Source organism: Oxyura jamaicensis, chromosome 1 (genome assembly GCF_011077185.1).
Source record: "Oxyura jamaicensis isolate SHBP4307 breed ruddy duck chromosome 1, BPBGC_Ojam_1.0, whole genome shotgun sequence".
NCBI classification, from domain to species: Eukaryota; Metazoa; Chordata; class Aves; order Anseriformes; family Anatidae; genus Oxyura; species Oxyura jamaicensis.
The window spans coordinates 2,272,847-2,296,346 of NC_048893.1; the positions used below are offsets into that span (position 1 = coordinate 2,272,847).

At 49.9% G+C, this 23,500-nt stretch overlaps 1 protein-coding gene across 11 annotated transcripts in view; it reads left to right on the forward strand.

The window, feature by feature from the left end:
- PLXNA4 (plexin A4) overlaps window positions 1-23,500 on the forward strand; it is a 407,314-nt gene that overhangs the window by 62,825 nt on the left and 320,989 nt on the right. The gene's annotated exons all lie outside the window — the stretch shown is intronic.

Below are 23,500 nucleotides of genomic sequence, written 5' to 3' on the forward strand. Positions count from 1 at the left end.
GAGGGATGAAGGCGTGCACTGAGGAGCGATTTGTTTGCAAAGAACAGCTCGCAGCTGTGGTCCCCAGTGAGTCCTTCGAGAGAGAGTGCTTCCACCCTCTCACAAACCTACTGTCCATCGTGAAAAGCCAAGACCAGGAAAAGTGAACGACGTCTTTGGCTGCATCCAAAATGCTGGCATATTTCAGGTGTCTTCTCCCTGTCCTCCTCTCCTGCTCAACACCAATTCCTTAAGTGTTAGCTGGCTTTAAAAAGGCCGTGAAATCTTGGTCCTCTAAGCAAGGTTGTGGTCATCTCTGCTGCGCGTTGTGGATGCTACTTAACGGGCTGTTTGGAGATTCTCCACCTGTAGGCTTTGGCTGCCCAGCAGATGAAATCAATAATGTGTTTATCCTCCCAGCTCTGCTTACAGGTATGGAAGTGGTGCTGCCCCTCAACTGCAGAGAGAGCAGAGCTCTTCAGGAAGTGGATTTACCTGGAAAGAGGTACTGAAAGTTTAAGAAAGTGGCTCGGATCACCTCCGAGCCGGGTTTTCCAGGCATGGATAGGCAGAGGAGGTTAAAGCACTGCTTCTGCCACCACCTGGAGACAGCTGCCCGTCTGTCTCCTATATAAGTAACTCAAATGCTTAAGGAGAGAGTGATGAAATGCCCTGGAAGCGCAGACACACGGCAGAGGTATCTGACTCCACGTGAGACACCGCAGCACAAAGTCCGAATGTGCCTTGCAGTCAAGAGACCTGCACAAGCTACAGGAGTGGTGGGGCAGGAGAGGGGTGAGAAGCTCAAAGTTCTTCGGATGACAACGGGATTATTCCCTTAACGAGTTGTCCTGCTGCACTTGGTAAAGGAGGCATTTTCCCTGACCCTTCTTCCACCCCGAATTGTTCTTTATTACTGGTCACGCACAGCTCCAGTCTTCTTCAAAATCTGATAGTACTTGACACGCCGAATTTTGCAGCAGCAAGTAAAGCATGCTAGCCACCCACTCAGGATAAATAACGCCTCATTTATTTATTTAACTCCCTTGCTGTTAATTGCAAAGGATGACCCTTCACTGGTATATTACGGAGCACGTTGGCTTCCTCTCTACAAGTCTTCCAAGAGACGTGCTGCTTAAGCATGCTCGGCATAAATCCTGAGAGGGGCCCTGGGACAGTTTTTGAGGAACACGGGGTCTGGTGTTAGAGCTAATGAGCTTGTTATGAGACACATATTGGTATCCCTAGTGGCTCTGTCCTCTGCCACTGTGTCCAGCCTGTCTGCAATTAAGGACAAGGTCTGTGACATTGTGCTTTATACTGATCTACAACGAGACCAAAATGTCCGATTTTCACGGAATGTAGCAGAAACTCATGGTCTGTAGAACAGGAACAAATTTTTCTTCTTTATGACTTGAATTCTTTAGAAGTCCCCAAAGACTTACATTCTAAAACTCTTTATTATCATCATCATTATTTTTTAACAGAGCTGCCTCTTATTTTTTGAGGTATTTAGGAATCAGAATAGTTTTAGCCCAGGTAGTTGAAGCTATAATCTTTACAAGGGTATGCTAGGTAATGGGTATTGATGTATCGACAAGGTGGGAGGCCAAAGAAGAGTATCCAGATGGTGCTGATAGATGTGGACTCACAGATCTGGGACCGTGGTTGCGTACTTGTCCAAGCTAACTCTTGCACTGTATCTGTAAGAGGTCAGTAGCTATGCAAAGTGCAAATCCAAGATGCAAAGTAACTCTGCAAACAATTCCCTTTGCTCAAGATCAGTCAAATCAGAAAATTTAGGTACGGAACTGACCTCAAGAACTCTTCTGACCCCCCCCTGTCCTTAAGAAAAGCCCCTGTAGCTACACCGTGGAGCTGGGATGTTCAGGTTAACTTGGCCATCGTAGCGTCTCGAGGGAGAGCTCTGGACTCTGGCGGCCTCTGCCTGACTTGTATCTTTCTGACTGACAGGTTTGCAGGTTTTGGGCTTTATTTTAATGAACGTCCAAAGCAGGCTTGGCCTACCCAGTAACTGGGATCGTGTTCTTCTTGGGGGTTGTCCAGCCAATGTCACACAATTCATCTCAGCGACCCCACTCAGTTCAGTCCTGTTGACGCCCTGCGATCCGTTAGTGTCACCTTTCTTCCCTACCGTTAATATCACCCAGGCTGCTCTTTCTTTTTGCGCTGGAAATTTTAAATGGATAGATGTGTTAATTGGTATCATTACAACAAACGGTCCCAGTCACTCCGCAATTCAAGCTAACGTTTCAGGTTGCCATTTAAATGATGAGATTTTTTTTTTTTTTTGGGATTTTTTTTTTTAATGCCACTGACAGCTACTTGTGTTTAATTCATTTTGATTTCGTTAGGAGGGGGAAGTTATCAGGATTGCATCATTAAAAATGCATGCTTGGGTTATTCATGCATGCTTCATACAGCCCTGCGTATGATCCATCATAATTCAACATCAGCCAATGGGGATAGCAAGTGGAAAGGGTCCGCTGAACATACATATAATTCAATTACATCCGTGACGTCACCTTGATTGGATTCTTAATGACACCTCCAAGCCGTGCTGTGGCCAGGGCTGCGAAAAATGAGGCTTTCCACTGAGGCTGCCTGCGCTCGGGAACGCAAAGTTTGTGTCCCTGCTACGGATTTGCTGAAATTGGGGTCCAGCATGGACTGGGAGGCTGCTTTGGAGCTGCTCGGCAGCTGTGAAGCCAGCTCAGGTGTTCCTGCATGAACCATCGGCCCTGACTTCGATAGCAACTGTGCTGCTTGGGCTGTAGTAAAGACGTGAGACATTTTCTCTGATGTTGCTGGCGTTATTAAAGTACTAGAATAGCGGCTCCTGTGACAGAGGAACAAGGTGTTACTCTGGAATAAATGTAACCGGAATTATTACACTTATTCTGGAATAAGGTGTAACCGCTCGGAGTGGAGTTTGGTGTTGAGCCTCCTCTAGGTGATGGGTGATTTGGAGCGGCGCGTGGAAATATTCCCTGCAGCTGGGAAGGGAAACAGGAGATGCAACTGGAGGTATGGCTATTCCTGTGCAGCAGAACCTTGCTAGGACTGTATTTGGTCTCATTTTGCACGTGTGGTCTTGATTCTTCAAACTGACCGAAGTACCTCTTGCTTTCGTGGGGCTCACACCCCGCAGAGTCGGGCCGTGGGACCTTCTGCTCCCTCCCTGGGCTCCGTCGCCCACCAGCAAGTCTGTCCCCAGGGTCAGCATCCAACTGCTGCAGTTCAGGTGTGTTAGCATCAATAATTCCACCTTCCTCCCCCCTCTCCTTCAATATGATCTTTAGTGAAATTAATCTCTCCTTCCCGGAGCCTGCCTGCAATATACATAATGAGAAAAATGCCGCTCCTGGGGCCCAGACGGCGCAGGGCAGAGGTCAGGTAATGCAGCAGTGTCCATTATTTTGACAGCAGAGGTGGGCTTCCTCCCAGTGGAAGTTCCCAATGCTCCGAGCACCATGGGATAAGTCCCTGGCAGCTGTCCACGCTGCTGTTCCCTCTCTGGATCCTCGAGGTCACGCAGCAATGAGAAGTGAGCAGGATACGGGCAGAGGGAGCGCGCAGCGAGGTTGGGATTTGCTTGTCGCTGGGTCAGAAGACCTGTGTTGGTCAGCGTGGCTGGCCAGGCGGGGTACACGTTGGAGAGAGAAGAGTGCACGGCACTCAGCAGGTTGGCAGCAGCATCTCCTTGAGAGCCAGCCTCGTCCCCACGGGCGTGACGAGGCCTTTGTTGGGCTGCAAGCCTCGCACAGCACCCTGCACGCTCGGCTGCGGTCGCAGCTGGGGTGTCCTGGCTCTGCTTCTTCTTTGGGTTAGTCGAGTGGATCAGAGGTTGCTGAGGCAGAGTTTTCCTTGACACTCCTTTAAAAAAACAAAGAAATAAGAAGACTCGGCACCCCTCGCTGCCTCTCGCTTTAATGTGCTTGGTTATAACTTGCTCTCCATGAGCGCATCCTGTGCACCCAGGTTCCTCAGCACTTTTTCAGCCCTCGTGAATTAGAAGCCAGCAGTGGATTACCTCCAGCTTACTGGCGGTGGATCGCAGGCCCAGGGAACCCGAAAGGTCTCTTTGGAATCAGGACCAGGAGAAGAAAATCATTCCCGCTTGTGACTTCTAGACCTCTGCTGTAAGCACACGAGCATTCGAACTACCAATCCTATTGATTTTCAATTACCGCTCAAATGGAAGCGGTTGTAGCTTCGTGTCAACCCTCGGGAGGCTTTGCCCCGTCATCTCCAGCAAGGAGAGGGGGGGGAAATTCTCTCTCTCGCCCGCGCTGACGTGGCTTGTGGTTGCGTGGCTGAAATTCGGTCCCGAGCAGGAATGGGAGAGCGGTCTGGCTTTCGCCACAGCTTATTAAAACACCCAAATCCCTCTTCGTGGAGATGGCAATTCTCAGATCTGCTGCCGGGGACAATAGGAGGGTGAGCAGCACGGAGAAAGCCTGGCTATAAATACAGAGCTAGGGTAGGGAGCAATTGGCGTGAGCACGGGGTATTTTTAAATGGTGCGAGGAGGCTTGTTTTAAGTGACAGCTGTGCCGAACCTGCTGGCGTGTCGGGGGTAGAGCTGGATTGGCTGGGAGAAGACAGAGGAGAAGTTGGAAGCTGTAAAATTCACGTTATTCCATCCCCGGGTTCCAGGTTGGTGGGTGTTTGCCAGCCATTCTCCGGGGCAGGCGGCCCTGTGTGGTTGTCCGTGCACACGCAGGACCTTTCGTGGTACCATGCGCACACAAGGAGCTTTCAAGAACGCTTTCCTTGGTGGATCTCTCAGCTCTTTGCCGAAACAGCACCTCCGTTTCCCTGGCTGGAGATGGAAAGGAGTTAAAAGAGTAAGGTTGTGGCACTTTCATTGAAGAAAAAAAAAGTTGAAAGGTTTTACTTCCCAGCAGCCTGGCTGAGAGCTAGAAACGGTTTTGTGAGGTTTGGACTCACCGCGGGCTTGGGCCATGCCTCGGTTCACATATCCATCCCCTGCCCTCGTTCCCTCAGCTTTCTGCAGCGCTGGTGTTATTTATAAACGGCCTGGCAGCAGGGCAGCTGGGGCCAGTGTTGGGTTACCATCAGCTGCTCCCTTCCCAGTTCCTCTTCTCTGCCTTGGAGGGTGCAGCGGGGCTGGATTTTAGCCTGGGGTGGCGTGGTGACCCTATACCTTTGCTGCTCTGCCCAAGGGACACAGATCTTGTCCCCATCCTCCCCTCGGAACAAGCCTGGAAGGAGCAAGAAGTAGCCAGGCCCTGAGGTGCTCCCTGTAGGATGCCCTCTGTAAGGAGGAAAGGTGATAACCTCCAGGGGAGTTATGTACCTCTGCTCCTTTGCATCTGCCCTAAGCCCAAAATGTTTGTTGTTGATAATATTAACAGCTTGCATCGTATCTGGGTGTATCTTCGGGTGGCCGCCGTGTTGCCTTCTTGAAGATCTAGCAGGTCCTTCAGGCAGGCTGCAAATGAACGCCAAGCGTTGCTGGAAGCTAGGAGGAGAGGATCCCAGCCAGGTGCAGACAGGGTCCTCGTGGTGAAGGTAAGCGGGCTGCAGTGCACAGGCAGTTTTATCTCGTGCCTTCTCCCTGCGGGGGAGCGAGCAGTCCTACCTGCTTCTGTTCCATCCCTTACCAGCAACATCTGGCATTATCGCCGTTGTTCTGTCTCCTCCTCACAGCGCTGACACGGGAGGACATCTCCCAGGGTTGTTGACAGGAGGAAAAGTAGGAAGCGAGCCAAGCATCAGCACGTGAATCCCCTCGACTCCTTCCTTGCCGGTCTGAATGCCAGCTCTGTGGTGTCCCAGCGCAGGGAGGACAGCAAAGGTGACCGTAGCGCTCCCCTTTGCACCCTCTGTGCTGACCCTAACCTGACGTCGAGCAGCCATCCTTTATCTGGTGAGTGTCTGCTTCTGGGCTTGTTGAGTTCCTATTAGGAACAGTGGCTCTGCTTCAATCCCTGCTGCTCGTAGCTGGCTCAGCATCCTAGCGGGAGGCCCTTGGCTTCCCAGAAGAGGCAGCTCCGAGCTGGCCTGAGCTCCTGCCCTTCCCTCCCTGCCCCTGGCAGCTCCTGGAGCTGCATCTCCCTCTGCGAGAGCAGCGTAACCGCTGTGAACTCCGCCCTCCCTCCACCGCCCTGGTGAAGTGCCCTTTGTAACACTCCAGGCTTTTGTTTTTTGCATGAGCCGAGTTGGGGTGAACTTGGCAAGCCTGCCAGAACATCATGAATAAGTTAGGAGGAAAGCTGTACGCCTTCCAGCGCTCGGAGCGCACACAGGCAGAGAAAGCAGGTTTGGTGCTCGAAAAGCTATTTTAGCGTTCGTGTGGTGGTGTTTTGCACCCTTTTTATTTGCCATCTTGGTTGGAATTTGGACCTTTCGCGTGGGTACTGACCAGAGGAACATCCTGGTGTTTCCAAAGCCGAGGCTGGTGTCAGATGAGGGGCTTGCAAATTGCTCCAGCATCCCCTATAAGCGTTTTGGTGCACCATCCTGATGGGCCAGCACCCAGGGGATCGCTTGCCTCAGCCACAGGTTGTTCACGATGCAGTTTTGTGTCCCCTGAGTGCTTCTGCCACCATTGCCCAAGGCTCCTCCTGGACTCTCTGATTCTCCTGCTATTAGAGAGGCATCTTTAAAAGCCAGAGGGGATGGTGCAGCCTTCTCACCTCGCTGCCCGAGCAGCCCAGCCTGCGTGGCCCTGGTGCTATTTCAGCGTCTTAAGAGAAGCGATTTTCCTGGGAAGTGAAAGATCTGCAAGGTCAAGCTGAAATCTTGCTCTGTGCTCTCCCTAAAATCATCACCGCAAAAGAACCGCTCAAACAAGGAGCCGCCTTTCTCTTTCTGGGAACATCTCTGCCCTCCTTTGACCTGCGCGCTGGTGCTTTTTGATTCCCGAGCACCGAGCCTTCCTGATCTCCGTGCTGATGGGCGGCCATGTCCCCCCCTGCTCTCAGCTCCTGGCGTGGCGGTGGGATCTTGTTCACCACCTTCGTGGTTTATTCCCTCTCCCGATTCTTTCTGCGGTGTCCCTTGTCACTAGGATTTCACTCGTGCCACCCTGGAGGGTCACTGCCAGCCACCTCTCCGCAGTCGTTTCTGTGCGGTCGGTGCTTGGCAACGAAACCCAAAACTCGCTGTCTGCTTTGTTTCCAGCGCTCCTCATTTCTTCCTTGGCTTCGCTTCAAATCAGAGCAGGTCAGGGAAGAAGGTGCATCAGCCTGCTCCCCAAAACGTGCCCTGCACCACATCAGAAGGACTTTTCTGAGCCACCTTTCCCAGCTGCCACCTTAGGACTTGTTTGAAGGGCTGGAGAGCCGAGCTCTGCCGTGCCGCAAAGCGCTGGAGGAACGGAAGGGACTTTTTGGTCAAACCCAAACCCTGACATCACTGGCACCACACCGTGTGATTCTGTTTGCAAGCTTTGCAGCCTCCATCCTCACCTAAATTTGCTTTTTTTTTTTTTGGTTGCCCAGACCTCAGGTTTCTCTCTGCCGGTGGGACAGGCAGCCTGGTGGTCCCACTGGTGCATGGGAGGCACCGGGGCTGAGCTAACCCAAGACATCAACCCCAGAGCTGAGCAAATGCCATACCCGAGGCTGGCCCAGAAATGTGCCTCCTCCAGCACCTTGTGTCCTCTCTGGGACACGCAGATAACATCCTAGAAGTTGGACCAAAGGGACTGAGCTGCGTGGGGAGAGCAGGTGAGGGCAGGCAGGCACGGGGACCGCGTTGCATCCATGCGTGCAGAGCTGGTACGTCCCCGAGCACCAAAGACTGCATTTTCCATGGTGTCTGGGGGCTTTTTAATCAGAGAGGGCCACCAAATGATAACCCCAAAGCCCAGAGACTGACTGCAGTAGAAGTGTCTCCAGCCTTGGAGCGACGTGTGGCAGCGGCATTCAAACCCTGCCTCTCCTCCGGCCTCTTCAGAAAGAGCAGCGCAAGCAGGCACGGAGCACGTCCAGCCTACAAATGCCTCCGCCAAAAATATTTGATGGAGACATATGCTCACCTCACACACATGCACAAAGCAGACAAATCTGATGAAGGCATTTGTTAGCAGAGACGCCGCAAAACGTGCTCCTGCTGCTGCCTCCTCTGATTTTATTCTGAAGATGATTTTTTTTTTTCATTCCCCCCCCCCACTTTTTTTTTTTCCCCCTTTTTTTTCTTTCCCCCCAAGCGCGTTTCTGCTGGCTGCTTCACGTCTCGCTCCGCGTTCTGGAGGAGCTGACTCAGCGGTTCAGCACCCAGCCTCTGCTCGGAGGAATTTGCACTGGTTTTGTTTATTATTTTGAGCACAGCCAGTTCTTCTCTGCTATTAATTGGCAGGCAGGAAATGTTCCTTGGCCTTTTTCGCCGGCTGGGTCCATTTCTGGGACCCTGCCGTCGAGGAGGAGAAGCCCGTAGGAAACTTGTGCTCGAGTGATTAGCAAACAGAAAATTATTTCAGAGCAAATGCATCTCTTGATAGTCGAGGTGTCAAATACTTTGAGTAATGAGCGTGTTTTAAATATAGTTTATAACTTTCTTCTCAGGCACATTCCGCCTACTGTAGCTGCTCTGCGGAATACACACGCGGTGGGGCTGGGTGCGCAAAGGATGGAGCTGTGTAATTACACCTACGGAGGAAGAGATTTGTCTTTGTTTATTTCTATACATTTGCGTATTTAAAGAAAGGGTAAGGCACAGATGGAACCTCTTTCGGGTCACGTTTTCCTAACAATCCGAGTTTCATGACGCCGTGGCAATTTTGGCTTTATTTTCTCTTGGTTTATCGCAGCCACCTCCGATAGCTGCCGGCTTTCCGGGCAGAAGGGTCGTGGCACAGACAAGCACGCCCTAAACTGGGTGGAGCGAATAAACCCGTCTCCATTTGCGGTGATCTTTAGGGTGCAAGGAGCAGGAAAATAGCCCTGTCACTGCTGTTAGGATCACAGCAATTAATGGCAGTTGGGTAATGGAATATCCGGCCGTGGTGTTCGTATCGAAGAGGCTTTGATGGGGGGCTACACCCCGGGTAAGTGCAGGACCCTTTTTATAAGGCGTGAGCCCCCCGTTACTCCTGAACGCCACCTCCACCGGCTCTGCCAGCGCCTTTAGCTTTGATCTGTAAGACCCTACCATCTCTCCCCCTCCTCGTTATTGTTGTGTTTTGGTCTGATGTGTCCACGGAGATTTCCCCGAGCTTATTGCCTGGGTCTGGGATGCAGCAGAGGGAAAATCGATCCGCACTTACCCCGCTCCTCAGGCCGTAACAACCCAGCTCTGATTGCTCGTGGAGACATGAGACGGGCCTTGGATGGGCTTAATGTCACCAAAGTCTTACCCTAGACTGGAGAGTGAGACCGTTGCTTCCCTTTTATTTATTTAAACTCGTGTTTGAAGAAAACGTGATGGGCCTCGGAGGGCTGGAGCTGAGCGGCTGCGGAGAAGGAGCGAAGGCAAAGCACTGGCGGTCTGCTCAGCGTAGGGGAATTGGGGAAATTCAGGAGATTTCAGGAAAAGGCTTCGAAAATACCTCCAGGGGTGGAGCCTGTGCATGGGGAGAGGGATGAGCTGGTGGAGGAGGTGACGGCTGTGCCAAGGATTAGCTGCAGAGGGAAGGTAATCCCAAACCAACGGGTGGGCTTGCCTGAACCCAGGGGATGGAGAACCCTTCTCAAGCGAGTGGTTAAGCTGCCGAGGTGCCGATGTTTTTACAGCTGAGCTGTTTGTTTTGGACGGGTGTCTGGGCTGCGTGGAAGGCTTGTGGTTTTTATACTAAACGGGTGACATCCTGGGCCTGCAGAAGCCGGTGCTGGGGCGCACAGCGCCAGGGACTTCTGCCCACGCTGGTGGAGAGGTGCTCAGCAGATCGTGGTGCTGAAGTAATGCATCTTTTTTGGGAAAGTGGTGGTGGGAGGAGGGGAATGGAAATTTCTTTCTCACCTGCTTCCATCGAGCTTTTCTGCACCACTGCTCACATCTCAGTTATCTCCACTACATTTTTTGTTGTTGTTTACTCCCCCCCCCCCCCCTTCGAACTCCTCCCCACCACCTGTGCCCGCTCCCGAGGAAATAAAGCGTGGCCTGACACATTTCTGTCTGCGGCTCTCCTCCTGCATGGCTGGGCTTCTCTCACCTACCTGCTGGGCAGAGCAGGCGTGGGAACAGCTTTCCTTGCTGCTTTGCTTCCCGTGCTTGTGCAGCGTGACCCCACGCCGAGCCCTGCGGGGTGGCACGTTGGGGCGAGCCAAAGGAGCTCCTGCTCCTTCAGGCAGGGTGACGGGGCAGGAGGAGGGGAACAGCACCCCTGAGGCTGTGATTCGGGGGATGCTGCCTGAATTTGCTGCTTGGAGGATGTTCCCAGCAGCCGGTCACTTGAGGGTAGGTGTTTGTGCAGGTCAGGTACAGGATGGAGCTGGGGAAACTCAGCTTGTGCTGCCCCACGACCGAGCTCTCGGCCACGCTTGGTCTTTCTTTGTCTCATCACCCTTTGGACAGCAACAGCATCTTCCTGACTCACATATGGCTGCTTTTATTTCACCTTCATACAAACCATACCTTAACACGCAGCCTTAGGAGACTTTCAGCATCCGAAGAACCTCCCAGACCTCTCCTGGATGCCTTTGTGATACCAAGCAGAGGAGAAGCGACGCAGCAGGAGCTCCTGATGATCCCGCAGGGGAAGCCCTTGGGTGCCAGCCCTCCCTCTCCTCGCATCCCATTGTTTGAAAGCCGACTGCAAGCAGCGAGCGAGCTGCCGCGGCTGGCAGCGCAGCGCAACCGCCCCGTGCTCGCGCTGCTGCTGTTTCACATTGATAATTCATCCCGAGATCAGCGTTTAGAATTAATTCAATTAAAGGGGCCTCATCATTCATTTATGAGGAAGGGGAAGGCTTATAAAGAGCTGTAGGAGGGGAACGTCTCCGCGCGCGCCGTGCTGGGGAAGGAATTCATTTCTAGCTGGCTACGGGGCTCGTGGTGTCTGCTGGCTGGTGGTGGGGACCTGGACATCCCTTGGGGTGCTGAGGACATGGGATCAGGGTGCTGGTTTATCGACAGCCCAAACACCGAGCTGTGCTTTTACCTCTCGGTGTGGTGTTTCTGGATCAAACCCAAGCCGTGCTGTTAGGGCAGGGCTGTGCAGGGGTCCTGCATTTTGTCCATCCCCAAAATCACCAGCTCAGCCCCGCTCCTCACTCTTGTATACACGTGGGTGGCAGCCCCAGTATTTCTCTGCCTTTCCAGCCAGCTGTGTGATCCAAGAAGTGCTGCTCTACAGCTTACAGGACCATATTTTGCTCCTCCTGAACTTGAGCACCCTGTCACTGTCCCACTTGGCTTCGTGAAAGTATCGTGAGTTGCTCTGTTCAGCTGGAAAGGACCAGCTTGGGACGCACATCAGGTGAAGGAAGGGATCTGGTCATACATACTCTTCACTCAAAGCCCTACATCACAGCAACCATCAAAGGACGACCTCTTTGCTCTTTCTTTTTCCTGAGTCTGTACAATCGTAGCTGTTCCCACCATCAAAGAGCTTTTCCACCTGGGGGTTTGGGCTTGTACCACTTGATAGCTCTTGAGCTTTCCAAACACATAGCAAGGATTTTCGGCTCACGATCTTTCTCCTGGGGTGAGCTGGCTCGGTCTGGAACTGCTTTATTTTTAATGTTTGGGTCAGGTTAAATCGTCTGGGCCTTGGGAAACTTGCCTGGCTGTGCTAGGGTGAGCCTTGAACCCCGGTGCCCTCGAGATGGGGGTAAACGTGCTTGGGAAATCAAAGTCCACCGAATGTCAACAGACGGCTCATATTACCTCGTGGGAAAAGCTGCCCAGAAAAAGGGTTTCTGGATGATTCTGCCTCAAATGCCTTTCACCCTCCTTTCTCAACAGCTTTACCTTTCACCTTCCGAGGGTGTGAAGCACCTGGCTGAGCCCAGGTCAGGGCGGCAGCTGCCGGCATCCCAAATTTCCTAAAACTGCCTCGCCAGGGAGCTGCTCCTGGTCTCGGTCCTTTTCCTTCCTTATATCTGGGTAGAAACATATTTTGACAGGCCAGTGATGCAGAAAATAACTTGCTGCCCTCCAACTGTTGCATCCCTTGACCCCAATTAGAATGTGGCGCATGTAGAAGTGTCAGCCTCTGGCTTTCTCCCCGCTCCCCATCCCCCTGACCAAAATTCCCATTACAAAGATGACACCTGAGTTCTTCACCAGGAAGGGAGGTGGAAACCAGCAGTGACCAGAGAACCAGGGGGGTGTGCAGTCAAGCTCATCTGGTGTTTTTCTGGCCTTCCTTTCAGGAGAAGGTGCAGGACAATTCCAGCCTGTGGGAGTATTTCCCCTTGACCCATTATGTAGGGTTGGGTTACGTCTTGCAGCACGGAGCTCTACGTCCCTTGCAGATCTCCAGCTTGGTCTTGGAACATTTCTTTTCAACATTTAGAAGCTGAAGCTGTGAGGGAGCCCTTGGGCTGTGAGCGAAGCAGTGTGTGGGATGCTCTTATGGGGTTCAGGTCCACCCACGGCTGCGTTCCTCCGTTCCCCCACATTCCTGCCTTTCACACGCAGGCAGCTCCCCTCCCTGGGGATGCCTGGTCTTCTGTTAGCATGGCGTGACAACTCGTGGCATCTCCCAGGACGAGAGAGCAGAAAATGGGACTAGCCTTGTGCCTGAGACGGATCCAGATCTGCCTCCCCCCGTGCTTTGGATGTCGAGCTGTCGGTGCGGCGTGCCGGGTGAGTGTCAAATCACAGCTCCCTGTGCTCCCTGATGCATCGGGTTATCTGTGTGGGACTCAGTGGGACGGGAGCACCGGGCTCCAGACTGTGACTCGTTCAGTCTTTTCCCACCGCTGCTGTAATTCAAGCAGAAAGCTCAGAAGATGGTAAAACCTTCAGGCACGTTAAAGATGCCAAGCCTTTAAGCGCATGTGAATGAACCCAGAGCTCATTTTGAGCTTTGAAAACCAGGGTGGGCTTGCTGGGATCTTCTTGCCTCTGCCTGTTGCGGAGTGTTACTCTCCTTGGAAGTGGCTGTGCAGTGGTGCTGTTCTCCACAATTATTTCTAAGTCCCTAATGCTGAGGGGGCTGTTGCACAGACATCAAACTCCCTCCTCAGTATAACCCCGCGTCCATTGATTAGCACGAGGAAGGGTGTTGGAGGCATTCAGCAGGCCGCTCCTCTCTTCCTTTGTTGCCCTGGGACCCCGCCACTTCATTTATTTTCTTGGGGTTGACTCAGGACAAGGACAGGGAAGGGGAGCTGGGCAAGCAGAGTGCAATGATCCGTAAATGTGCCTCCCCTTGATGTGGGGGTTGTCCCTCCTCGTTGAAGGGGTGAAGGTGGAATAATGTCCTCTTGCCTTCAGATGACACAACTCCCTGCAAAGGTCATTGCGTCCAGCTCTGCAATGACTTTTCTTGGTCCGAAGCTGAGTTTCTAAGGTTGGGCACCCTGACTTTGTGCAGGGCACCAGGATGGTGCTTCATCCAAGCCTTGGCGTTGGTTGTCCTGCTCAAGAGCTTGCTGGGAGGTCAGGGCGGCTTCAGAAGTCCTCTAGCGCCGCGGGAGAGGAGATCCCATGGGAAACTCAGCAAAGAAAATCCATCTCTCATCAGACAGCTGTCACATCACATACCGTGTAGGGACGAGTGGCAGCTAAAGATCTGCTTCATAATTTGTGCCATGAAGAGAGTAAAAAACTAACATGGTAGGACAGAGTGGAGCCCTCTGAGCAGATCGGTCATCTCCTTCGTTTTCTTCCGTGCTCTACGCTGGGAGGCTATGGCCAGCTGAAGAAGGATGCTGGCGTGAAGAAGGTTCAGCCACATCCCCAACCTTTGCTATTTTTTTCCCTTTGAGTCTTCCCCAGGGACGGTAACCTGAAACAGAGAGAGGAAAGCTGTTCTTGCAAACAGGGCTGTCAACAAAACAGTGCCTCTGCTCGCTGTTCTGGAGGGCTTGGATCACGGTGAAAAATTGTAGCGATGTTTATTTTGGAGAAGATAAGCTTTAAGCTGAATATATATATATATATATTTGGCTGATAGTAATCAGGGATTTTTTCCCCCTGAAATAAGAAAATAACCGCCCAATCTTCAGCTTCGTTTTAACATGAAAAATGTTGGTTGCTTGACAATTGTTTGGAAAAAAAAAAAGATTTCTGGATGAGAAACGAAAGAATGACTCAAAAGTTGATTAAGAAGGAGGGGAGATACAAAGTCAAAGTTTTCTAGCTGGAAAGAGTGATTTATTATCCAGCTATCTTTGCAAATGACAAAATAACTAATTAGATACAATTCATCATCAGAACTTGAAGCTGCCACTGGAATAAGTTAGAAGGTTTTTATGAACAACTCCTAGTCTCAAATCCTGATCTAAATGTAGCATGGCGTGTACTGAGAGTTAGTCAAATGCACCGAGACACTGGGAAGGGCTTAATAAGATTCTGAAATTCTGCCCCCCATAGAGTTTTTTTTCTAATGAAGGATTGGAAAAGGGCATTTTAGAACGAGGTTTTATACGGCAGCAGTCTTTTCCCATAAAACATCGGCTATAATAATTATTTTTATGCAGATCCCGAGGCACAGAGAGATTAAATGACTTTCTCAAGGTCAGACGGCAAGGCAGAGGCAGAACCGGTGAACAAATGAGAGTCCTGATTCGGGGGCTGTGGCTTCCACAACTGCTCCTCACTTCTTCCATCACCGAAGCTAGATGCACCCGGTCTTCATGGTCCTGATGTCCCAGCATTTGACGTTTCTCCATGAGGCATGCAGTCCTGGGACGGGGTGACGCGCTCCCAACCACACCTTGATCCTTGAGATGAGCATGAAGCTAGTGATGAGTACGTTGTCCTTGCTGGGTCAGCTCCCTGGGGACAGTTGTGATGAGCAGTTTCTAATTGGCTGTGTTGTCACTTGGTATGCTGGGAGAAAGTTGTGGGAAGGGGTCAGGTGGAGGCTTTCCTTCATGGTTTTCCGCTGATAAAGGCTCAGGCTTAATTTTAAAAGCCCACTGGATGATGCACGTTGGCTTCCCGGGGTGACAAGGGGTAACTTGGAAATTAGTTAGCCTTGCAACCCGAACTGTTGCAGCATTTCCACCAGCAAGAGCTTGTGTAATGGTGAACTTCGCATTCCTGCTGCTTCCGGCCAGTCCTAGCGAAGGGATTTGCATTGTAGTGATCTTGCAAATCTTTCTGACCAGCCTTGTTCGGCCTCACCATGTCCCAGGGGACTGATGAGCTGAAGCAGTTGCACGCGTGTTAGGTGAAGTCGGGTAAGTCAACTGCATTCCTCTCTGGGCTTTGTTTGTCCCTCCTGATATCCCTCCCTGAGTTACGAGCTACGGAAAAGAATTATTGCTAAGAGGTTGTAGCTTGTTTAGTCTCCTGGTCATTGCAGGTTTGCTTCCAAATATGTTTTGTTCCATTTTAAGTGGCTCGAACCCAGGGCCTCCCGACAATTCCCCTGGGCCTCTCTCCTGCAGTCTGATAGATCTCGCTGTCAGGAAGTTATCCCTCATGCTCAGGCTACTTCTTATCAGTCTGTCACTTTTTCAACTCATTGGGCTAATAGTTTTCCCATTACATGAGCTGCCTCTCCATGTCCTTTCGCCCCCGTCTCCCCAAGGGAACCTCTTTCTTCTTGCAGTAAAAGGCGGTCGGGCTGTATGCCTTTGCAGGTCTTTCTCTCCCCTCCTACTGTAACTTCTTGGAGTCCGAGGGATTCTAGATCTGACCTGTGATGATCCCTGGCAGAGGGTAGAAAAGAATAGATTTGACAGAATAAGCAATGAAGGCATCGGTGTTCCTAAATCCCACGGGTTTGGACTTTCTCATCAATTTCAGAGTTGTATCTGAGGAGGGGTGAAACGGGGTCTTTTCTGTCCTGGATGCACACGGCTTCTGGAGGCAGAGGGAACAGCTGGGTGGTTCTGGTGCTGGGAAATCAGTTCTCAGATTTGTTTTGAGGATGAGAAGAAACAGAAAAGAGAGAGAAAAAATAAGGAACAGCACAAAACGAGGAAGATCATTTCTGATGCTCATCTGAAGGAGCAAGAAAAGGCAGAAGGCTCTTTCTCCAGCTGAAGGGGAAAGTCCAAGGCAGGGACACCACTGAAATTTTCCGGACACTATCTGTTCAAGGCTCAGAAAAGCAGCTGTCCTCCCATCTAGGCTGCAGATGTGCACAGATGATGTGTGGAATTCTGCCCCACGTGCATCAACATTTGGCATCGTCATCGCTGTCCTGCATTCCCGGTCTCCTCTCCGGAGAGCACCTCCCCAGCCAAGCAGCTGGACTGGAGAGGAGGACATGGGGCTCGCTGCTGATTAAGCAATAATGAAATTAATAGCCTCTTAGCGTTCTTGTATTAACAACAACGTCAGCGTGTCAGTATGTATTTACAATACAACTTACACAAATGCCATTTTGGCACAGGGAGCACTTCGTATTTGCAATTCTCGGCCACAGGAATAAAATCAATCCGCCACTCCGAACAGAAACGCACCCAGGAGATAGCAGCATCCATGGCACCGGGCCAGGCTTTCCGAGATCCATGCGGGAGGCAGATGGGCAGAGAGGGGCTCGCATTCCTGTGCTGAGATGCTCTCAGGTCTCTGCACAAGACAACCATGAATCCAGCTGAATGAAGGCTCGGTTACCCAGGCAGCAATGGAAGGGCTTTTGGAAAGGGATGAAAACTGCCCAGTCATCTCCTCTGCAATTTGGAACAAGCACCAAATTGGTGTGCTTTCCAGGGTTTGGCACAATTGTTTTTTTTGGATATCTGAAATCACATCAATTTGCCTTGAAGATTCATCTTTCTGCACTGAAAGATGATTTTTTTTTGTGCTTCGAGCCTAAAATCCTAAATCCTGGGCATCCAAAGGCCCTTTTCCCACCAGTAGCACTGGTAGAGAGTGCAGCTAGCCCCGATTTGAAGTCTTGGACAGGTAGCTGGGTTTGATCTTGGCATCCCGTACTTGGGCATTTGCAAGGAGAATCAATCTTGGTCATTATGGCCCAAGTTCATAGGAGCGTGAAGGCACCTAGCTAGTTAAGAAGCCAAAATCCCATTAATTTAAGGCAGCTTTAATGCTCTGAAAGGTTCTGAGAGCCTTACAGCAGGGTGCAGCTCCCACTGAAGGCAGTGCAAAAAATGCTGCGAATTTCCCTGAGAGCTGTACAGATCCCAAACGGGATTTCTATCCTGTGTTTTTCTCTAATGAGGAGATAGCTGGACTTTTAAAAGTGCCATATTGATCCCTCCTGGGTCTGGACACCCCGCTATGCAACACTGTGGGGAAGTCATTTACTGCTGCTCACCCCGTTTTCGTCCACAAGATGCTAAACCTCGCTGTGCAGGCCACGTACGTCGGGATCCGTGAGTATTTGTCCAAGCGTGCAAGGCCCATTAATACGGGTCTCTGTGTCAGCAAAGAATATGGCAGCATTTGGAAGCATTTTGTAGTGGTTTCAGATATAACAGCAGCCACGGCAAAATCACATTTGTCTATTGAAAAGACAAAAACACACAGGGAAATGAAAGAATCCCGGCACTCGAAGGATTAAATAGTGCATTGACTGCCTACAGCATCAAGAGCCCTTTGAAGGTCTGGATGTGAAATACATGTGCTCATCTGACACACAGCAGGCACTGAAGTCAATAGAATTACATGAGGGATAGGTTTGAATTTGGCCCCTTGCTCCCGACTTGTGCTGTCACGGTACGATTTCAAGGCAAAGCATTTGCAAGCATATACGGAGCAGGGAAATGTAAGCCCTGTGTAAACTACTACAGGTGTCGGAGCTCCTGCAAGCTCTCGAGTCCTAGCAGAAGAACTGATGAGCAGGAGTGGTTGCAGGGAGAAATCTTAAAGGGTTCAAATCAACCAGAAGTGTCAGTCAAGTAGCCCGACAATGCCGGGAAATCAATGCCGAATTCTCAAAGAAGAGCGTGCAGGGAAAATGATACCATTTGTTTGCAATTCTAATACAATGAATCAACAGATCGCTTGCAAAATGCTCCTAATGAAAATGCGCATAATAGATGTGCAGAACCAAGAGGGAGAGAGACAAGGTAGTGAGGAGACGGGGATCTGGATTTAGGCTTTGCTGTTGAAATGGGAAAGTGCCCTGGTGTAGCCAGGGTGGGTCTGACATCCATGGAGCCCTGGGATAGCCTGGAAGTGAAATATATGTAATTTTTTTTTTTTTTTGCCAGGGAAGTAGAGGTTTTAATAAAGAAGCAGTTGTTAGTATGGATGGGTCAACTGTTCTGTGAAAATAACAAGGGACATAGTATTCAGGCTGAATAGATTAAAAATGATCTGAAAAAACGGAGGAGGTCTCCAAACACATAGCCCCAGCATCATTCCTCTCTGTTCTTTTCCTGGTGAGAAATCCAGCTTTTTACGCTGTTCTTTTCTATTTATTTTTAAATCATTGTTATTTTTCATTTTTGAGGGTGGGGAAGGAATCCTTTCCATGGAAAGTGGGCAGGACTCAATAGTTCATTGCGTTTTCCAAAGCAAGACCTACCGAGTTTCTCAAGGAACTAGCAGATATCAGGTTCAAACCAGCGATTTGTCCTGGGGAGAAAAAAAAATGGGGCAAAAAAGCCATCTATCCATGCACAGAAAACGTTAGTTGACTGATAAAACTTTTTGTGGGATATATTCAGGGTTCAGAAAACCAACCAGACAAATCTGTAGCAGATAAATCAATGGGGGTCCATTAACTGTGAAGTTTCCACGTTTGGCGTGGGACATCCATGAGCCTAAAACTCTTGGAAGGAGTGTTCTGGGCACACGTTGCTGTGTGCTTGTGCTGTTCCTCTACTCCTCCCTTGCCATTCCCAGAGACAGCTGGATCTTTGGACCCGGTAAAGCATTTCTTACTGCTTTAAAATCTGGGGTGCTGCTCTCCCTCCTCAGTAGAGGTTTCTTAAGTAGGCAGCTTGCAACTTCTGCTCGGATGCAACGGGACTCCCCATGCAGTATGACCCCGTATCTTGTCTCCATCAGGTTCAGGGTGTTATCAGAGCACGCTCTGAGCAATGGGAAAGGGGATGCTACATTCCTGCAAAGTTAATCGCTTTTTTTTTAAAAAAAAAAAGTGATTTTTTAAATAAAGTTTAGATCTGTGCCAACGTTGATGGAAGTCACTGGGTTATCAGCTCCTCAGAGAGCTTTGGTCAAGAACTGGACAAGGCTGAATCTCGTTTTTCCAGTCCCAAAAGGTGGATGGGGGCAGCTTGTCTTGGGCTGCTGGATGGAAAGGAGACAAACCTCTGGGTAGAATAGCAGGTTTTATTTATTTCCACCAGTACCAAGGAGAAGCAAAATCTAGGTCCTCCTCCAAGTCAGAACAAGGCAATGAGGGCACCGCAGGAGAAGAGACGATGTAGAATGACCTGTTGGGAATCTGAATAACTTTTATGAGCTGGGGGAACCCAAGGATTACCGGTGATTTGTGTTCTTTTTGGGAAAAGTGCAGTGGAGGAGGAACGAGCTGGTTCTGAGCACCAAGGTGATCTTCTGGTGTGCCATCCATCTAGGCCATGTTGGACGTTGCTCATAAATTACTGAAATATAATAAACACACTCAGGGAAGGATTCAAGGAAGTTACTCCTGTGAATGGAGAGTCACTTAGATCTGCATTTTCTTTCAAAGCAAGTTTCATGGATGTCCGAATTTCTCCAAACGCTTCCATGCCTGGCACAGAAAAGAGGCAGAATGGCAGTGCCCACTGCACTAAGCAGCTTTTTACCGAGGCTCCCCACAGATTTTCCAGGCAGTGGCCAACGTGCAAGGAAGAATTTGGTGTTTGGGGGGTATGTGGGCATTGGGAATCTCTGCAATTGAACACTGCTCCCTTGCCATTGAAGGAGAGCGGAAAATTGGGCTCCTGACTGCTCTTTTCTCCTTGGGAAGTTGCCTAGATGAGCAGGGCTAATTTGTGTCAGGGTAGGTTTCTGCTATTTATATATACATACACGTAATTATATATATATAATTTTGTTGCTGACTTTTTCTTTCTTTCTTTCCTTTTTTTTTCTTCCAAAACAACTGTCATTTGTCCCCCTTTCTTTCTCTCTTTATTTATATCTTTCCCCTTCTGTCTCCTTTTCCCTTTTCCCCTTCTGTCTCCTCTCCCCATGGCTTTCAGCCTCTTCCATTTTCTCTTCTCCCCGTTGCTTCCCTAAACACACAAAGGAAAGTGTTTATCTAGTCGAGATGTATTAGGTTCTAGAGGACAACAGGGACGGACTCAATGATAAAGAACATGTACAGAAAGAATTCAGGGAGAAAAAAAAAACTCAGGAAAACAAACTCTTGCGTATCAGGGAGTTCCACTCTCCCCTTTAGGTAGACAACTTGAGCTGCACGAGCTGTCCTGGGGAATTGTCTCAGCTTCCAATCGCTGGAACCAAAATTCTTGTGGAACAAGCTCTGATTTCAGGCAAAAGTAAGCTGCTCTTGCCTTAAAACACATCTTTTCTCCTCTACGCCGGAAGCTGTGCTATTCCAGGTGCTCGCTGATCCTCATCATTCACTTCCCCGTTTTCCAGCAACGTGTGTTAGAGAGAAAGTTTTGAAAGAATTTTAAACTTTGGTCGGAAATCAGTCGTAGATGATTAATTTTCATGGTGAAATTTTGATGTCCATGGGGAAGGTGGTGTTCCCTCTTTTTAAATGCTTCGTAAGGCTTTGTGGTGGATATGATAGCATGGGTTGTTATTGTAGTGGAGTGGGGATGAACGGCTTCCTTCTTCAAAGTGCAATCCCAGCTCTGGCAAAGCATCTTCTCAGGCCCACTTTCTTAATTCTGACTCTTAGTCCTTTCAATCTCCTTTTTTTGCCTCTTTTTCACGAGAGTACTTTGCGGTCCCTTAGCATCCCTAGGGGCAGGGAGGTTGCTGCTGCCTCCTGGGGAAATGGAAATGGGAACTGCCCTCTGGCAGGCATGGGCTTCTCCCTCTAGGTCTTCCCTTCTTTTTTCCAAGCTTCCTTGCATCGTCCCTGGGATCAGAAAGGAGACCTGCTGTCCCAGAAAGCAAGAGGACAGCGGCACGATGTGAGTAGCTAAGGGGGGACTGCCTGGAGGGAGAAAGGGAAGGCAGGAATTTGCTGATGGTTGCGCGTTGGCTCTGTTGCTCACGTTTCGGAGATTACCAGCACAATAGATGGGCCGAAACTGGGTTCATTGCTGACTCTTTTGAAGATGAAAAAGCCCTTGACTATTTTGTGATTTTATACGAAGGGTAAATGCTACACTAGGCTATTTGACAGCAAGACCTGGGCATTGTTATCACCTCTTGTCCTCCTTCTACTTCAAATTTCCATTTTTATTTAAAGCTATTTTCTCTCCTCCCAGTAGATGAAAAACCTGGAGTTATCTCCAAGGTTATCACCGACTGTCTCTTTTCAAGGTCTGTAACACAAGTAATTGGGGAAAGTCAAGTATCAGGGAGCGTGAGAGGGAAGCTCAGCAAACGGCCTTGGATCGAAGTAGGAGGAGAGTAACGAAGCCTCCAACTGCCGTGGGATGGAGCTCTGGCATTTTGGGGTCTACGTGCAGGAGCAAAATAAACAAGGCTCCCTCTCTGATGTCCCTCTTTTTGTGCTCCTTCAGAAAAAGAAAACAAGACCGTATCAGCCATAGGAGATGGGGACAGGCTGTGGTTAATACTCAAGATGTGAGGAGGCCACGAAGAGGAGGAAGAGCTGGAGATGCCTTCCATCCTATCGGCACTTGGTGGAAATTCATTCCTGATCTCCCTGCTTGAATCTAGGCTCACAGGTGTAAAGGCTGGCCCATCACAAACCCACTGCGAGCCGCCGGCTCCTTCCCGTCTAGGTTACAAGGCAGGTGAATGATCCCTTTCAAGCAGTCCCTTTTATTCGTAGGGATTGAAGCTTCCTTTTGCAACATCAGATGCGAGGACGGAATTACGGGTGGCGTGCGCGGGAGAAATCAGCCTTTCTGTCGCGGCTGAATGGCTCAGAAGGGAAGAGAAACGGCTCCCGAGAGCAGCGCAACTTTTGTGGAGGTTTGATAAAAACCATCCCTGCTTCTTGTTGGTTTTCGTTCTCTTTCAACGCTATTTAGCTGCATCGGTAATAAAGGGAAAGGATTTCCACGGGCTCTTGCTAGCTCGGGTTCTGCTGGGATGGCTTTGTGCCCTGCATGCCGTTTCCCCCTCTCTTGCCTTCAAGCTGTAGTTTTTTTTTGTTGGTTTTACTTTTTTTTTTTAAGGCTTTTTTCTTCTCCGGAGATAAATGCGATGACTTTTTCATGAGCACGGAGAGGCCAATAACTCGGGAGTACTTCCAAGGCGCTGCTCTTATTTGAAAGTCCTTTGCACAAACAAGGGACAGTTAATGACGGTCCGTGGGGGAGACACTTGATTGATTCCATGCAGAAGCATTGAAGGGAGTTCTCGAGTTTGTGTTCTGTTGTTTGTTTTTGTTTTTTTTTTTCTTCTTAAAGCAAAAAAATATATAAGGGAGAATTGCTTACTGCGTTCTCCCGGAGCTGTTATCACATTAAACTCCTCTTCCACAGGGGTACGCGTGTTCTGATTCAGCTGCTGATGCCTTCTCTTTAAGTGAAATTATCTTCTTCTGCCGTAGTATAAATTACATCAGACTGTTTCGGGCAGTTTTAGGAACTTTGTCCATAAAAAAAGAAAGGTCTGGGTTTCTCAGGGGACGATTTTCTTTCTTTCCAGGGTTGGCAGCGGTGTGTTATAATGCAGTTTCCTTAGGGGTCAAGCTTATGTGGTTTCCTGGGCCCCTATACACGATATCCCACTACTGGGATCCAAGGCAGCTTTTCCGTGGTGATACTCATGCTTTTTTACTTATTTATCCTGTGTTAAAATGAAAGTGGCTCCTGCTTAATGGTAAAAAATCATACGGGGATCCCACTGCTGTTTGACAGGGGAGGATTTATTCCTGTTGGGTGTAACGAAGACCACCAGCCACCAACACCACGCTAGTCATTCGTGCGATGCAATCCTTCCCTTTTTACTCCTTTCAGTTATTTTCCATTAGCATGGGATAGGAAACAACCCCCAGTAGAGGGTTTACACAAGAGAACACCGACTGATGCCGTCTTCTGTAGGGCCTTTTCCTCCTGTGTTTTTCACCCTTCTATCAGTCTCTCACCCTCTGAACAGCAGCGGGATGGAATGACACCCGAAGTCAAAGACGAGCACATAGCTATAGGACACGTAATATTTCCTCTGCTTTGACTGAACACCCGAGCCTTCATTTTTCAGCAGCCAACAAAAGCTGAGCAGGAGCTGCAGCCCCCGCCTCGGGGCCGGCAGACTTCCAGGAAGGAGCTGAGGGATGCTGCGTCTTCCTGAGCTGGGGATGTCACCTGGGTGACAAACTGGACCAGCTTGGAGGACCCCAGGGCCTCCGTTGTGTACCTGCTACCAAATCGCTCTGAAACCTGGGTGAAATGGGGATGGATGAAAGTTAATCCCCAGC